This window comes from Schistocerca gregaria, chromosome 6, assembly GCF_023897955.1.
Source record: "Schistocerca gregaria isolate iqSchGreg1 chromosome 6, iqSchGreg1.2, whole genome shotgun sequence".
Classification (NCBI taxonomy): Eukaryota; Metazoa; Arthropoda; class Insecta; order Orthoptera; family Acrididae; genus Schistocerca; species Schistocerca gregaria.
In genome coordinates this window covers 483226950-483246173 of record NC_064925.1, presented here as the reverse complement: position 1 = coordinate 483246173, position 19224 = coordinate 483226950, and the positions used below count along the sequence as shown (strand labels likewise).

At 42.1% G+C, this 19224-nt stretch overlaps 1 protein-coding gene across 1 annotated transcript in view; it reads left to right on the top strand.

Annotated features, from left to right (window-relative positions):
* Positions 1-462: 462 nt before the first annotated feature.
* Positions 463-19224, top strand: part of LOC126278697 (ornithine decarboxylase 1-like) — a 98280-nt gene continuing 79518 nt past the window's right edge. The window contains exon 1 of the mRNA XM_049978965.1: positions 463-699. The gene's annotated coding sequence lies outside the window, so the exon portion shown is untranslated. The remainder of the gene's footprint in view (positions 700-19224) is intronic.

Below are 19224 nucleotides of genomic sequence, written 5' to 3'. Positions count from 1 at the left end.
TGTTTTCCCAATAAAATGAAGAGGGATCAGACTTGTATAGCCGTCCGTGGACGTCACTTCCACTTTATGTTGTAACTGCCCAGCAACTATGCGAACAGCCTGCGGCACTCCCAACAGTGTCGTTTTTCCTCGCTCTTTCACATTCTACGGCACATGTTTTCTATAGAAGATGCAAACGTTGAATCTGTCTGGTGTTTCTCCCATGTGTAGACAACAACTGCCACAGCTCTGACAGTCCTACTGTAATTTTCCACATTGCTTGCAGCTGCTTGACGCGCGCGTGCGCCCGTGTGTGTGTGTGTGTGTGTGTGTGTGTGTGTGTGTGTGTGTGTGTGTGCTTTCCGTAGCAGCCGTACATTAGCGTATGCATCCTCTGCGATCCCCGTAGCAGATCTAGTTCCACAGAAGTGAATCATCACCATGATTCATGCTGTTTCCGCCTCTCACCTCGGGGAATGCCAGTGTTTGCCATTAACGACCAATAACAAACAACCGGTACGCGCGCGGTTGCAGCACTCTTTGTGCACTCTGTGGCCTTGACAAATGCGTCCTCTTCAGAGCGATTCCAGTTACTCCGCTGAGGTTCAGCTGCACTGTCTTCGTCGTTTCCAGCCTGAGGTTAACAAGATTCCCCACGTGTGGTGGCGGTTCCGGGTAGCACTACCTCTGAAGTGAATGAAGACTGTGCTTTTTCCTGCGGTAAGAGAACTCACGACACCTTCTTATGCACGCTTTTGTTCTGTTTATATGGTTCTGTAAGTGCCTGCGATTCTTTCCACAACGATTATGTGGCCATGGAACGGTACCCGCGGGTCTGAAGATGCGAAACCTGCACTGATATCGTGGTCCTACGAAATTCTAGCCCAAGAAGTATACTCCAATAGCTCTATTCCGCGTACAACATTAATTCGTAGTAAATTCAGCACAGTTTTGAATGAGAGTCAATCGTAACACCGTAACATATCTTGCTAATGCTGTAACGTTTTATCACTATTTCTCTTCCGGATCAGAACTTATTTTACAGCTATGGGCGTACCAGTGGTCTCTAGTACTCTCTGTATTACAAACTCCTTTTTCTAAGTTTTTTTTTTCCAGGGTCCCTTCTTAAGCGGTTTTCACTAACAAAATACTCGTTGCAGATTTACCTCTGGTTGTTTTTATGACGGAAAGTGCGTTGAATATGGCCGAACGTAAAGGTCGGAAGAAGGTATAGGTAAAGGTTTTGCCACGACCTTCATTTTCTATTTATATTCGTTGATTTCACCACCTCACTCCCGAATTGCCATCTTTCAACCTACTAACCTGGGCCTCTACCAAGATTTCACTGAGTGTCAAATTAAATAAAATTAAATAACAGTTACACTGAAATACAAGCCGCAGTTTTCAGTTCATTTATTTAAGGGAATAACTATGTAAATTATTATATTAGCCATATTCTTAACAAACTTTTTCATGTCTCAGAGTGTGTAAAGACTATTACACGATATAATTTACACGGTGCCTGTGTTTAAACAGTGCCTGTATATTACTTTACAATGGCCTTCAGACATGCATAGCTGTTGAAAAAATTTTGAAATGGATTTGCAAATTGCGAATACGGTTTGACGTCAGCCACATTTTATTCGTGACATGAAAATTTGCGCCTGACCGTGATCGAACCCGGATCTACCGCTTATCGCGAGTGGTCGGTTAACCACTCCGGCTTTCCAGACACGCTCCCCAGATCGACCCGATAAAAACTCCCTGCAACTGCTACAAGTTCGAAAAGTGCCCCAAACGTAATATTTGTAATTACAGAAAAATTTTTGTACATATTTATTCAAGAATAGTTTGTGACACGCAGCAGAAGCAAAATTCTATACAGTTTGTTGGTTTCTGGACAGTAGGACGAAGAAAAAAGTGTATGGCCAGTGAATACGTTAGGGCACATAATGTGACGATAAACATTCTTTCCCTGTTGTTTGGTATAGGAGTGATGTTGAACATACTGTTATGTATAGGCACCTGCTGTAGAGATAGCATTGTATATGAACCGTCAAAATTTATTCAACTGATTATGAAGTCACTGTACAGAACAGTTACATGATTTAAATAATATAATTCATCAGATCGACTCTTGTGCTGTATTATAATGGATGTCTTGATGACTTGTTCTGAAAATCCAACACCCCGTTTTAATCTAATCCAGTACCTCATGTCTTCTGAGTGCCTGGCATAAACAAATATATAGCCATTAATATTAGTAGATGGAACAGCTTTTTGTCTTACATTAGTCTCTACTCTTAACTGCAGTAAAACTCTGGAACAACGGAGACTTAAAAGGTAAACAAGCTGCAGTTGAAGGTTTACTTAGACTACTTTCACACAGCATGGCGCACGCTGTATCACGTACTTTCGATTCAAACACCTTTCTATATTTGTTTGAACTCAGACGGACTTAACGTTACGTTAAGGCCCCCGTAAACGATTAAACATTTTGTCAAACTTAACTATGCCTATCAAATAACTGACCGTTTGATGTGCTTGTCAAGAGTAGAGCGTGTCTGACGTGCCTGCGAGAAATTTTGATTGATGGAAAGTTTGACGTACGTTGATTGTGTCGATGATTCGCCGCATATGTTTAGTGAAAAATTGTTTTATTACAATTTATGACACTGTACCATGAGTTTCCACAATTGTGGAAACTACAGTCAAGGATGAAAACAAAACAGCAAGGACAAATACCTAAATGGTAGAGATATCACACTTTCCCTGTCATGTATCACGCAGAAAGGGGGCTATGACTAAATCACTATTTCACGCATAATGGACAAGCGGGAGAAGAATGAAATAAAAGAAATCGAAATCCTCCAAGTCTTCCACGAACGATGTGCACTAAATGCTTCGGTATTTTAAAGAATTGTCATTATAGGGACAAGTAGAAGAGAATAAATTTTGGCATAAATGTGTCTTCTTTTTCAGTGTGAGGGCGTAGGAACTTTAAACAAGTTATTAAACATTTCAGTGTTCGTCCGCAGAAAGTTCACGTAATCATCATGTTTCGAGCGTAAAACTTCCATTATCCGGTTCATCTGTAAATTCCTCTCTCATTTTAAACCATTCCCTGGAGCAGCATCTTGTTTTCTTCTTCTTTAAACACAGTGCCAGAGTCAATGTTATAAATGCTTTACCTGCTCTAGTGTGAATGGTTCATTCCAACTAGTGTCAAAATACAGCACACACGAAAAGCGTCTGCTTCAAATCTAAGGTTGACAAGCTTCCTTGGTACGTGTACGGGGTTGTTTGACAAATCCGTGGTTAGGTAAGAGCAAATTTGACACTCAGTTGTCCTCTTTTCCGCCTGCTTTTCCTGTATTTGTGGCCATTCTCACTACTGTCAAAGTACTCACGAAGGCGAACAGCGTCTGCCTCAAAGTGAGGTTCAGCTGACAGACTTACTTTGTACGTGTATGGATTTGTTTAAAAAATCCCTAGCTATACAACGGCTCATTTGACAAACTGCGTTGCTCGTTTATGAGGGCCTTTAGCAAAAATTCCCCCCCCCCCCTCATCCAACCAGGTCACCATGCTCTGCTTCTGAAACTAGAACGAAGAAAGAGCCCCACAGCTGGTAAGGCTTTCACTTTTAAATTTGCGGCTAAGTTAACCGATAAGTTACCGACACCAAGACTCCTAGACAGCTAGTAAATTCCATTCAGTAGTCAAACACCGAATATCCGGTATGCAAATAGCATGCTGCACGCAGCTGACCATTCCGTAAGGCTCGAAAATGAGGTGTCTCGATATTTCTCGACCATTTTTTATGTAATAGCTGGTCCACTGGTGAAGAGTTTGTTTTAATTTTCTTCTCAAGCTGACAGACTAATGTTTTCGTTAATAACACCCAACCTCTCTTCGAAACTATTACTTAGAATGACCTTTAGAAAGTTAAGGTACTCCTATCTGCTGGCGGGATCTTCCTAATTATCTTTGTAATTCAAAAACTGTTCAGTAACAGATAAGATATTCAGTTCTAATACGATATATTCTTTTATTCCACTTTTATATCGCTAAAGTATTCGCCAGCAATACAATCGTTAATTGCGCTCGCCAGCATTCTTGAGTGTTATTCTCAGAGAGCCCAGTTTTGCCACATACTGAATAGTACAGGAGCTGCTTCGGTAAGACTTATTCCTGGATATTAATCAACAACGCAACAATGACAATGGATGGTGGCTCTAGGTGCTGTGGGCTACGTACCTTAGGACATAGTCATGCATCATGATTATGCCGGTACACGTTATCACATGCATGATATTTGAACTATAACATCTAATCAAGAATACGACTCACGATTTTTCTGATTTTGACTCCACCCTCCCCTGTCTATTGTTTGTTTGTTCATGCTTCTTTTGAAATTCGCCTAAAGTAAATATTGCTTTTTGGGAGTTTATCACCATCGTTCGGAACTACTGAGAGAGCAATTTATCAATTTATGCCGTTAATGAGACACGTTTTATTTAAAATTATTTCTGAAGGAAATTCTAGATCCGAATAAATATTAAGTAGCGTTGTTGATCAGATCCATATGTTTCCTCTTCAACAAAATCTAGGTTGCTGATCATCTCCGCATTTCTCTTGTTCCACAACATCTATATCTACAGCCATGCTCCGCAAGCCTCCGTGTGGTGCGTGGCGGAGGGTACGTTGCACCGCTACTTGGCGTTTCTTTCCTCTTCCACTTGCATTTGCAGACGGAGCGAGGGAAAACCGACTGTCTATATGCCTCCCTACGAGCCCCAGTTTCTCGTTTCTTACCGTCGTGATCCTTGCGCGAAACGTATGTCGGCGGCAGTAGGGCCTTTCTGCAGCCAGCTTCAAGTGTTGGTTCTCTAAATTTTCTCAGCAGTGTTCCTCGAAAAGAATGTCGCCTTCCCTCCAGGGATTCCGATTTGAGTGTCCGAAACATCTCTGTAACTCACGTGTTGTGCCAACATACTGGTAACAATTGTAGCGGGCCGGTTGCGAATTGTTTCGATGTCTTACCTTTATCCCGACCTCATGATGATCCCACACACTTGAACAGTACTCAGAAAAGTTCGCACTAGCGTTCCATAAGCGGACTCCCTCATATACAAACCATACAGTCCAAAAATACTCCCAATAACCCGATGTTGACCATTCGCATACCCTCCCATAACACTCATCTGTTCGTTCCATTCCATATCGCTTTGCAACGTTACGCCCAAATATTTAAACGATGTAACGATGTAAAGCAAGACGCTACTAATGCAGTAACCGAACGTTACGGGTTTGTTTTTCCTACTCATCCGCATTAATTTACATATTTCTACATTTAGAGGCGCCTGACATTCATCACACCAAACAGAAATGTTGTCATTTCGTATCATCCTACAGCCACTCATCTTCAACGCCTTCCCGTGCACTACAGCATCATCAGCAAAAATCTACAGATTGCTGCCCACCCATTCCGCAAGATCATTTACGTGTATAGAAATCAATAGTGGTCCTACCACACTTCCCTGGGGCAATCATGACGATACCCTTGACTCGGATGAACACTCGCCATCGATGGCAACAAACTGGGTTCTATTAAAACTTCCTGCCTGGCAGATTAAAACTGTGTGCCGGACCGAGACTCAAACTCGGGACCTTTGCCTTTTGCGGGCAAGTGCCTTACCAACTGAACTACCCAAGCACGACTCACGACCCGTCCTCACAGCTTTAATTCCGTTAGTATTTCGTCTCCTACATTCCAAACTTCACAGAAGCTCTCCTGCAGACCTTGCACTCCTGGAAAAAAGGATATTGCGGGTCCCGAGTTCGAGACTCGGTCCGACACAGAGTTTCAATCTGCCAGGAAGATTCATATCAGCGCACACTCCGCTGCAGAGTGAAAATCTCATTCTGGGCTCTATTACTTAAGAAATCTTAGTCACTCACATATCTGGGAACTTGTTCCGTATGCTTGTGCCTTCGTTAACAGTCTGCAGTGGGGTACCGCGTCAAATGCTTTTCGGAAACCTAGAAATATAGACTCTGCCTGCTGCCCGTCATCCATAGTTCGCAGTATATCATGTGAGGAAAACACAAGCTGATTTTCACAGGAGCGTTGCTTTCTAAACCTTGCTGATTCGTAGACATAAACTTTTAAGTCTCTAGGGAAATTTAGTAAATTCGAACTCAGAATATGTTCTACAATTACGCAGCAAAGATATTGGGCTGTAACTTCGAGGGTCTGTTCTCGTACCCTTCTTATATACAGGAGCCACCTGTCCTTTTTTTTTTCAGTCTCTTGGAACTCTGCGACGGGCAAGAGACTCGCGGTAAAAGCAAGCGAAGTAAGGGACCAATGTCGTAGAGTACCGTTTGTGAAACCGAACTGGGATTCCATCCAGAGCTGGTGTCTTATTTGTTTTCAACGCTATCAGTTGTTTCTCTTGGCCAGGGATACTTGTTACCATATCGTCCATACGGGACTCTGTGCAATGGTCCAACGAAGGCATGTTCGTACCTTCTCCTCCGTCAAAGATTTCTTAAACGCGGAATTTCAAAACTGCGGCTTTCACTGTGCTACCTTCAACTGCAACTCCTGCGTTTCAACTATTTATGTTGATAAGCACTACACCGGAAGTAAAGTAAGGTTTGAATTTAACGTTCTGTTGACGGCGAGATCGTCAGACACGGATCACGTGTACGGACTGCACGGAGGGATGAAAATTCGCCATATTCTTTTCGAAGTAACCACTTTCGCAGTCGCCTTTAACGGTAAAGGGAAGCCACAACAATCCTTAATTTGGCAGAGGTATCTGAACAGTAATTCCGAATGGGACTTAAGTGATGTAACCACTGCACTATTTGTACTACTGAAGAAACTTATCGTGAGTCTTGTGTCTTGTAATGCTTGATCACCTGGGTCCTCCAAGAAATCATTCACATTTTCTTGTCTTTCTTTCTTTATTGTATTTTTCTGTATTCTGTACGGTTCATCCACTGCGTCTGCTCATACGGATTTTAATACACTTGCATTAACTTGTATATACAGCTTTGCTCGAAGCATTACCTTACAGTGGAAATTTCTGATACGCCATTGCCCCAATACAAGAAAACTTTCGACAAACTTTAGGTACAACTGGTATTTTAGAAGACGACTTGCACACGCATAGCGCTCCACAATTGCGAGAGGGTGGGGTGGGGGGCGAGGGGGATGGAGAGCGAGAGTGAGGGAGGAGAGGGAGGTGGGGCATCAGGAGGCACTTGGCCCCTCCTGAAATCTGGGTAAGTTATTTTTCTTTCATTACAGCATTGAGGCTTCCTGGCAGATTAAAACTGTGTGCAGGAAAGGAACTCAAACATGGGACCTCTGGCTTTCGTGGGCAAGTGGTCTACCGATTGAGCTCTTCAGCCACCGTCCAAGGCCCGCTATCACAGCTATTACTTTCGCCAGTACCTCACCTGCCATTATCCAACCTTCACAGAAGTTCTCCTGCATACCTTGCGGAACTAGCACTTCTGGAAGAGAGCTGTCAAAGTGCTTACAGTTCTGAAGTCCGGTTCGCATAGCCGCACAATAACGGTCACGTACTGGAGAATCGAGGAGTCAGTCTTCGACTGTTAGGTCTATAGTTTTGGGAGACATCCCCCGTTCGTATAATGGGTCAAGGCTGCACGTTAGCTAACTAACAGAAAAAAATCTCTCTTACGAAACGCGTGTTCTACGATTTTAGTTATGCTAGAGAACATTAAAAAATGCAAAAGCTTTAAAATAATGCAATAAATCCATTAACGTGACCAAACGCTAAGTTTTGTAAAGAATTGTGCATTGTAGGCGGCATCAGAGTTGGATAAGCCTTTCTCAAACTTTATTCCCTGTTTATCCTCTTCGAGGTGTATTAAACTGACTTTTTTTTGATTATTTTTGTTGATATGCAACAGGATTTTCTCCGTCGTTCCAACGTTTTTCTATTTCAAATTTTCTTTTAATTTTCAGTTTCCACATAACGTAATGGGAATACAGCTAATTTTTTGTAAATACGTGTATTTTCTTATGAGACCAAGGGCGCTGCTGTGTTTAATTATGTTGTTTATTACTATAGACCTATTTCGGTTTGATTGCCATCTTCAGGTTATCTGTGAAAAGTAAATGGATTGGCACAATATTTCAAATTTTTAAGTAGATAATTTAATGTATTATACAATTATGGTTTCTGCGTACATCAGCTGGACTTGACATCCATGTGACATATATGTCTAAGTTGCTATCACAATATCAGATGAGCAAACCTATACAACACTGCGACAGCAACCGAGAAATCGATGTCGTATGAATCGTCAAACCACCTGACGTGCGTAAAAAACCACAATTCTCTAACCATCTACCTAAAAATTTGAAATATTGTACCAGAGTATTTTCTGTTTTTTTTCTTAACTCTTTGAATATCACATGTTTAATTATATGAAAATGTAATTTCTGATCGTTGAATCAAAAAGGTGGCGTCGTTATATATATTAATACAATAAAACTATGATATCTGCATATGTTATTGAAGTATGGTTACTGTTTATGTATAAAAGTACTCTACCTTCAAAATACTGAGTGAATACTATCAATCGTTTGACGTAAAAAAGGTCTGTGTACTTCTTGGGACAAGATAGGCTTTAAAACTAGCCAAATTAATTAAACAAAAACAGGCAATTTTAGAATCTCGTACCCTTACCTTTTGGTGAAGCTACTGAGCTTTCGTGTTACCACGGTGACTTTTCGATCTAGCATTAAGATTTGAAAATGGTTCATATGGCTCTGATCACTATTGGACTTAACATCTGAGGTCATCAGTCCCCTAGAACTTAGAACTACTTAAACGTAACTAACCTAAGGACATCACACACATCCATGCTCGAAGCAGGAATCGAACCTGCGACCGTAGCAGCCGCTCGGTTCCGGACTGAAGCGCCTAGAACCGCTTGTCCACAGGGCCGGCTTAAGATTTGAACGTCTTTAAAATGTTACTCATATTCATTTACTTCTTCGACCACTACGTTGCAAACTTCTGCTGCCAAAAGGCTGATCAATGAGACGTGTACTACAAAAAAAAAAAAAAAAAAAAAAAAAAAAAAAAAAAGATACAGAATACTTCTGTTTCACTCACAGGTAGCGACAAATCTGGCTGCAACCAGACACAGTCTCTCATAGTGGTTTCAGCCTCAGCAATTCTTTACCCTATTTCATTTCCAAGATATTCGAAGTCGTTTTATGACGTTCTAGCGAAGTTCTCGAAAGGGTGGGTCTCAGTTCAAGGGCAATTTTCGAAACCTTTTTGCTTACTTAAAAAGTAACGCATCCACATCCCCCGACTTCTCCCTTGCCTATTTCTTTCCTTTGTCGGCTGTAACAGCTGGGAGCTGCACCTCCTTCTACTGCTTTGCTTTCCTCCCTTTTTATAAGACTACTGTGCGACCACTTCTGACTCCAGAGAAGAATATATGAAACATGTGGCAGCAAACTTTGGTTCCGGAAATAAGGCCGCATAGTATTGATGGAATGCATCCTCAGCAACATGCATTTTGTACTTCGGAAAGCACGTCGTCACAAGCAATGCAGCTTTGTTACCAGTTGCTGTTTATGGCCTCACTGCCTTTGGAACCTTCTTTATACTGACAGGCGCCTGTCTGAAATTGTAAGGGCAGTTCAGTTAAAGTTCAAACGGAGCTTCGTTATTTGTCAATGCTCTAGTTATTCAGTGCGAGAGCTTTCCAGAAATTTTAATGTAGACATACTGTTACTTGCACATCGTATCCGTAATTCTTAAATGACGATTCAGAAATCTTGAAAAACGTATCCAGTCATTGTTTCTTTTTTCTTTGTTCCTTTCAACCTCTCTTACAGCCTGCGCTCCAGCTTACGGTGATGTACAAGTCATATGATTCGTTTCTGTAGTTTGTTTGCTCCAGTACTTTGCCAACTTACCCAATACGGTTTCCTATACGAAAGACTATAATCGTTATTATAAATTTCAGACCAAATTGAGATTTCGTTCTACAGTTATGAGATACCTGCTGAAGAAAAATCTTCTTTAGGTCGCTAGTCACTTGCCACTGTCATGGATTTTTATACTTAGCGCGATTATCAGTATAGGGATATTACATACACTTCTGATCAATAACTAATCTTCCAAAAGTTAGTTGAAAAAATTCTTAGTTGGCGACCAACAAAAGAGAATTTAACTGTTTTACGCAGCGTTCGCTCCACCAGATTTATTTTCTGAAAATGTTGTTTCGTCTATTTATCTTCTATTTCCTCCCACATTCTTCTAACCCTATCTTCCACTGCTAGTCATTGGCACATATCTTTAATAAATATTTAATTTTCCTAATCGTTTAATAGTAGCTTCAGCATTACAAAATGAAACACGCGTATGTGGAGCAGACACTTATATGTGGGCACAGCATATTTTTTTCTGATTTTCATACTGACATCTCGGCCGTTTCCCAATACCTTCAAAACACCGAAATCAATTAAATCCACCTGACCAGCATACGTGTTGATAAAAAATTTTCTGCGGGAAGTTCAACGACCACTTATTTTGTTTTCTTACCTAAAAGTGACAGCTGTTAATGTAATAATTCTTCCTGTCACCAGACTGACGTAACTTTCGAATAACATACAGCAAGTCTGAGAGCTTTCTCTTTTGTCTCGGCATCCGGCGAAAGACAGGTGCGATTGTTTTACGTATAATTAATACAGATAAAGCTTAAATTACTGACTGATGATCAATGCACACTCGGCCTCTTGTTTTTCTTACCATGGAATGTTTGTTAGAGATAAAGATTAGCAGACGACATGTTATCAATAGTAATACGCTTAAAAAACATTGCTCGGAGACAAGGCAAGGTCAGCTGCAGACTTCGTTCTTCTACCATAGTCTTTTGTTTCTGCGTATCTTTTTCTTTAAATAACTTAGCTAAAGAAAACTTTATCAACCTTGCATGCCCTGTGGCATCATCTTTAAATCTCATTCCCAAAATTTCTATTAAATACGTTGGTGTTTTAACATTTGATACTCTCAACACATGTCCACGTTCTCTTTTGTAAGCTTAATTCTTCGTATTGAGAGACTCGACTGCTTTTCAGGAGTAGCCAGGTTCAAATGCCAGTTCAGTCAACCTGTTTCAATTTCCGTGGTGTACTTAGCCACTTGTCATGAGCTGCACGATGGTTAATTTAAAAAAGGTTACGATCAACTGCACTCACCATTCTGTTCCAACTTGAACTTGCACTTTGGCATTATGAACTCGACGTCTATGGCATGTTTATCTAATGCTTCCCAATTCTTCGATTCTTCGTCTTATATTCTCCAGTCCGTATGTACAAGATCCTTACAAAAATTATCACAAACCACACAAAACAAACGTTTACATTTTAACCTTGCAGAGGAACAAGCTGTCTTTACAAGTGGATCTAACACAACGGCCAGTTTAAAAGTTTTGAACGAAATTGTCAAAAATGGCAACAAATATGAAATGCCACTTTGCATGGGATTCGTTGTTTTTCAGAAAGCTGTTAACCCAGTTTTAAGAAAATCTATAGTGACAGCAGTTGAGAAAATAGGCACTGATTCCACTTACGCTACTGTACTAAAGAAGACATGTGTCATTGCTAAAGCTTCCATAGCTTCCACTAGGCTGCCGACACCGTTCTTCACAAGCGGCTAACAATCAAGTTGCGTGCCTATGGAGCATGGACTCTGTTTTGCGACTCGGTTGGTAATTTACTGTCAGGAAGATAACAGCTGATAACAACTGGCGGAAAGTCATCGACTGAAACAGAAGTGATATATGGGGTTACACAAGAAACTACTCTTCTTAACACACGTGAAAGATTTATGCTGCAGTGTGGGCAGTCCTCTTAGATTGTATGCAAATAATACCGTCATTTACAGTCTAGTGAAATTACCAAAAGATCGAAACAAGTTGCAACAGATTTATACAAGACAGACGGTTCCAAAAGTGATAACTGGCCATAAACAATAAAAAAAGTGTGAGGTCGCCCACAAGAGCACGAAAAATAATCCGTTACATTTCGGTTACATAATAAATCATACAGATTTGGAAGTTGTCGATCCAACATAATACTTGGATATTGCAGTTACGAACAACTTAAAGTGGAACCATCCCATGGAAAATGTTGTGGGAGAGGCGAACCAAAGACTGCGTTTTATAGGCAGAACACTTCAAAGGTGAGGGCAGATGTACTAAAGACAATACCTACACAACGCTATACCGTCCACTTCTGGAGTACTGCTGTGCGCTATGGGATTCATAACCGACGAGTCTGACGGAGTAGAAGGTCGAACAAAAGAGAAGGTTGGCGGTTGAAATTTCGTGAATGATCTCGACGCAACGAAAAACTCCCTTCTTTTTTTAAATGATTGCCACATCAACTTGTTTATAGTATCCGTGACACTATCTCCTCTATTTCGCGGTAATAGAAAACAGGCTACCCTTCTTTCTCACTATCATGATGGTCGACATTTACACTTAAGTGTTTGCCACAGAGACAGTAGGAGCGATGGCTATATCCGTAATGGGTGAAAGACGGTCGAACACATCGTCAAAAAGCAAGCAGTAAACCTAGAGAGACTGGACAAGAGGACATCGCAATCGTCAGAGAGGCATTCAGACCCCAGGATTCATCATTACCATCAGTCTGACGTGCAATTGGTAATTCAGTGACCATTAATAGGCGGCTCGCAGATGGTGGGCTGAGATGCTGGACCCCCTTTCGGCGATTACCATTGTCCTTTGTACGCCAACAAACCCGTTTTCACTGGTGTCGAACACATTCGACTTGGAATCTCATTCACAAGAGTAGAATTCTCTTCAGTGAGAGTTCCACTTCGAACTGAGTCCCTTTGACAGGCGAAGAGGCATCTGGAGATGCCCCAGACAGCGGTGGGATATAACTGCCCACCGTATTGCCAGACAACCATGAGCGATGGTCTGGGGTGTCATTTCATTTCATAGCACCACCCCTTTGGTTGTCATCCGCTGCACCCCTACAGCACAGCGGTACGTCGAAGATATTCCACGCCCCGTTTTGTTGCCGTCCATGGCAAGCCATCCTGGGCTTACATTTCAACAATATAATGCCCGCCCGCACACAGCGTAAGTTTCTACAGCTTGCTTCGTGCTTTCCAAACTCTGTCTTGTCCAGCAAGGTCGCCGGATCTTGCAGCTTTATGGGCAGGGCTCTTTAACCAGTTCATTTTTCTGACGATCTAGCTAGCCAGTTGGACATAATTTGGCACGTATACCTCAGGATGATATCCGACAAGTCTGTCAATAAATTCCGAGCCGAATAACTGCTTGCTTAAGGACCAAAGGTAAAACAACGCGTTATTGACTTTACTTGCTCAATTTTCGAGGCTCTTTCTTTTGAATAAATGATCTAGTATTTCTGAAATTGTATTTTATTTTTTCCTCTTTTGAGTGTATATACGTACTACCAAGACCTCCACCACGTTTCCGTACCTGAACGATGATCTCACGAACTGCTGTGGGAGTTTAGATACGGTTTTCACTAATAGACAGATTGATTCGCGAGAAAGGTTTGTGTAAGTAATTTATTACCGCGACGCCAGGCAAGTCTTCCGGCCGCAGACAGTTAGTGGTACCCCACGAAGCCAAGGAGGGCCGCCAATATCACAAAGTTCACAAGTGGTACCCCGCGAAGCCGAGGTTGGTCGTCAGCATCACACAGCTCAAATGCCATAGTGTTGTGCGGATACGCAGTTGTTGATTCCTCAGCCTACCCTCCAGTAAACAAACTCGTGTTTTATCTCTAATGCTGTCGCCATTGGTTAAATGTTAAACATCCTTTCCGTACAAAATCTCACGACATTCCTCTTCTCTTCGACTCACAGTGAAGAACCTAAACATGTGCTTGCCCTCGTTTAAAATCACAGAAAGCATGGGAGTTCTATAATGTTCATAACTCATCTTTTCATTTTGTAAGATACGCTGCACTGCGATATCAATTTCCCTGATTATGTTGCAAATCTAAAACACAAACTACTACACGCCGTCGGTTCGACGTAAATTAAAACACCTGTACAATGTCGATTCTGAAGACAACATGATCTTAGCCTAATGCATGATAGGAGTATATGATATATCATGCCAATCTATTTCAGGCAGATTTTCATCTTCGCATTCAGTGACATTAACTGTAATCAACTTTTAATTGAAACTGCATCGTTGGATGTTAAGGAATATATCTGCGCCTGTGCTTATCTTCTGGCATTTCCAGATTTTAATAACTTGTGAAAGAAGCTTTAAAAAATCCCAGAATATCTGGAAATAGTTGAGACAAAAGCTTACTCTCCTGGCACGCTCAATTCAATGTCACTCTCACGGGAAGATAATACCAGTCCGCCGGACAAGCTAGCATACGCCTTCTACGCCTGTGCAATGAAACCGTACAGCAGTACATTAAATACTAAAGTACAGGCAGATAATAAGGCCCGCTCTGCCACCTCACTTAAAAAATGTAAGCCGTCTGCTTCATAATGCCCTCCGTCAAAGAGGAAATAAATTATAGTTAATTGAAAAAAAATCAAATATTTTAGAAGTTTTTCTCCAAATTTTTTAAACGCTGTCTCTGACTCGTTTACATTTTTTTTTTTATTTTTCTTCGAATGTCTTATAACAGAGATAAGGTATTGGATTAGCAGTCGGGGAAAGCAGTCTCAAATCTCTGTTCTGTGATCCTAACGCCATTTCAAAATATTACTGACACTGAGAAAATAGAAGCGTGCATATTATATTCTTAAGGTATTGATTACAGTACACTGTCTTGTTGAGTACTGTGCTCAGTAGTAAACTATGCTGCTGCCCTAGATATTTTTTCCTCGTAACTAAATTATAGCATTTACAAGTTCCTGCTCTTTAAAGCATGACGTCACTAACATTTCTTATCATCATATTTAACGTGGGCACACGCATTTGTACAATCTCCAGTGATCTACAATTACTTCTTTTACACTGGTTCTGTTAGTCCCTTAGCCTTTTCAAAAAAGTGTCACTGATAGTTTTTACGGTTCTTTTTTGTTTGATACTGTTCCACATGAGTTAGATTTGAGTTAGTTTGCAACAGTAGGAAAGAAATCGGTAACATAAAACTCCTTTTTCTTTCTTATAACCTGTTCACAGTGAACGGAAGGTTCAGTTTACGTGCCGTAACAGTTTCTACAAGTTCTCGCTTGGTCCCGTCTTCTGTTACTGTGACATAACAACAATATATTTTCGTTGTAAAAAACAAGGATGCGAGATTATTTTCTGTGAAAATTATCAAGCACTATGTATTTAACCGAAAAATTGGCGTTCAAATATTTGTACAACAAATTAATGTAATTCGTGCTATTTTTCTTATCAGCTGTCTGTAAGAGAATAGTGAGGCCTTCCTTTTCCTCTTCCTAATAGGACTTCAGAATATGTACGACTTGACTCCTCTGAGATGGTGTCACTTGCGGCGATTTCTTCGGATATGTACCCATACTACCTACACTGAGGGAAAAATAATCGCACTACCAAAAAAATAAAGAGTGATGAAACGTCGGGAAAACATTTGTCGAGGTAGCATATTTAAGTGATTAACATCGCAGAGGCACAGGTTATTGTAAGAGTGAGATAAGCCTTTGAAAATGTGAAATTTTGATACATTAATAACCTGTGTAACCGCCAGAATGTTGAATGCAAGCATGGAAACGTGCATGCAATGTGTTGCACAGGTGTCGGATGCCAGTTTGTGAGATGAAGTTCCATGCCTGTTCCTTTTGTCCGGTCGATATAGGGGCGGTTAATGCTGGTTGTGGATGGCGCTAATAGTCGTCGTCCGATGATGTGCCATTACCCTCGCTGGGAGACAGATCTTGTGATCGAGCAGACCAACACGTCGACACTCTGTACAGCATGCTAGTTTACAATAGTGGTATGCTGGTGAGCGTTTTCCTGTCAGAAAACACCCTCCGGCATGTTGTTCGCGAATGCCATCAAAACAGGTCGAATGTTGTTCACGAATGTTATGCCGGCCGCGGTGGTCTCGCGGTTCAAGGCGCGCAGTCCGGAACCGTGCGACTGCTACGGTCGCAGGTTCGAATCCTGCCTCGGGCATGGATGTGTGTGATGTCCTTAGGTTAGTTAGGTTTAAGTAGTTCTACGTTCTAGGGGACTGATGACCACAGCAGTTGAGTCCCATAGTGCTCAGAGCCATTTGAACCATTTTTTTTAATAGTCAGCTGTGTCGCAGCGGTACCAACTGCTGCACAAATAGCCGCTGCAGAAACAGTCCGGTGCGCCAAAGCCATATGCCGAATGCGATGGTCAGGCTCGGTGGTACCACGTGACCGTCCGGAACCTGGTCTTATTACCTCTGTACATCCTCGTGGCCACCGATGTCAGCAACCATGTGCAGTGGCTACACTACTGTGAAGTATTTCTGCAGTATCGCAGAAGGAACATCCAGCTTCTCGTAGACCTATTACAGAACCTCGCTGGACTCACTGGGTGTCGATAACGTCGTCTTCGTCGCCTTATGTTCAAATGTGTGTGAAATCTTATGGGACTTAACTGCTAAGCTCATCAGTCCCTAAGCTTACACACTACTTAACCTAAATTATCCTAAGCGCAAACACACACACCCATGCCCGAGGGAGGACTCGAACCTCCGCCGAGACCAGCCGCACAGTCCATGACTGCAGCGCCCCGACCGCTCAGCTAATCCCGCGCGGCTTGTCGCCTTAAAAGTATTCTTGACTAACCTCAGCCCAATACGTCCAGTCTCAAAGGTAACTAACGCTCACGGCCGTTACAGCGTGTATTTCAAACAAACCTGATTTGCATCCTCGTAGTGGCGCTACGACCGTCACTCTTATGCGACTGGCGTGAAAGACGAGTACGCATTGTCTTTGAGATATAGAAACACGCCAATCAACTTTTGTTTATGTCGCACAACTCTTTCTTGGTGTTCCGATCTTTTTTCGACATTGCAGTAAACGAACAAATGCAGTACGTTATGCAATGAAGACGAGCAACATTTCCGCACCAAAAGTGTCGCTAGCGCAAAGACACGTGTTTCTCCCACTCCTTGCCCTTCACAAGTAGTGCGATACCATTCCAATACTTCCTGCCGGTAAAGGTAGTCCATACTGGTGAGAGCTGGTTTCTCAGGATGGGGCATGATTAGGGTACTATTGTGGATGGGGCCATAATCAGTTACTCTCGGTTGCACAACAAATACGTAAATTTCATTTAAAGAAATTAACATTTTAAAACAATCTCTTAAAAAAACACAATTGACTGTATGCCGGCTGATGGCCTTATCACAAAAGATTCCACAATTTTAGGACCGAAAGCCACGGACAAAAACCTCAAACAAGAAACGGCTGAAAGCCTTAATTAGAAATCAGAAAAACAATTCCAAATAGTACACATCTCAACAAATACATCTACATCTACATCTACCAGACTACTCTGCAATTCACATTGAAGTGCTTGGCAGAGGGTTCATCGAACCACAATCATACTATCTCTCTACCATTCCACTCCCGAACAGCGCGCGGGAAAAACGAACACCTAAACCTTTCTGTTCGAGCTCTGATTTCTCTTATTTTATTTTGATGATCATTCCTACCTATGTAGGTTGGGCTCAACAAAATATTTTCCCATTCAGAAGAATGCTTTTAAAACAAGTTTGCTTTAAAAAAATCTTATTGTAACACGGCTGAAGGCCTTATTATGAAAGAAGTGAAATTATTGCTCTGCTGAAGGCCACACACAACTTCAAATCACAAACAGCTACAATATTTCACCACCTCGAAACACTTCACTCGTTGCCGCCAGGCTCAGTGGCCCTGGGAGCAACAAACCGCCGACCGAAGGCGAGATCTCGGAATAGTCGAGGTTACATTAGCAGTTAACTCTTCACTCAAACGTCCAGGGTTTGGCGTGCAACGAAGTAGTCGCTCTCACAGCTACCCCTCCTCGATCCGGCAGTGGCAGCACGCCGCCAGCAGCCCCGGCTTGCCCTTGCAGTGCACGGACCTGCTCGCTGCTGCGCCCCCAACCGACCTGATGTCCTTTCGCAACTCACCCACTACCCACAACGCGGCCCGGAAATGCTCCAAAGATAGTACCACAGTACTCGTATCGATAAGCACTGCTGCTGCCACTGACGGGCGGGCAAGTCAGCAACTTAGTGACGCCAGTAAATCGAATAAGAAACGAGATGCCATAACCGCAATGACAAGATGCCAAGCAATAAACGGCATGAACACATGCCTCGCACGGCTCAACTGGCAAATAATTCCTCGTAGTGACCTGATATCTGGACAAAACAATTAGGAATGATGGCGTATTAAGATTTAACATACCTTTCACAGCTAGCTCATTAAAGATGGAGAACAAGCTCAGATTGGGAAAATATGGGGACGCTACGGTCGCAGGTTCAAATCCTGCCTCGGGCATGGATGTGTGTGATGTCCTTAGGTTAGTTAGGTTTAATTAGTTCTAAGTTCTAGGCGACTGATGACCTCAGAAGTTAAGTCGCATAGTGCTCAGAGCCATTTGAAAATATGGAGAAGGAAATCGACTGTGTCATTTCCACAAGAAAACAAGGAGGAGGACCACTTAAGATACCTTGATGAATCCTAAGGGGAATCTACTGAGGAATACGCTGTATTTAGGACACTCTGGAGTACAGCTACCTCTGGCAGAACAACCGGTTGTTTCGCTATGGAAACAGGCCGTTCCGCTAATGTAACCATCTCAGTTTCAGAGCTAAAATCAGTGGGGTATTGATGAGATACTGAAAGCAACGGTGCTCCCTGATAGTCCACTTCTCTACGAATAAATGTTGCACATCGTGCCAAGATGATGATTTAGTTTAATCTGTGTATGAGGGGCTGCTGGCACAACAATAAATACTCAGTCACTGCGCCTGGTAGAAAACTGTTCCATTTTCATAGCACACAAGATATTCGAAGAGCACATCGAGCAAGATGGTGTAATCGTTAAGACCTTCGTCTCGTATTCTTCACGACGGCAGGTCAAATCCTCGCATGTCCATCCACATTTAGGTTTTCCATGATTTTACAAAATCGCTTGACGCAAATACCTGGGTGGTTCCTTTGAAAAGGACACGGCCGAATTTCTTCAGCAGCCTAAGCT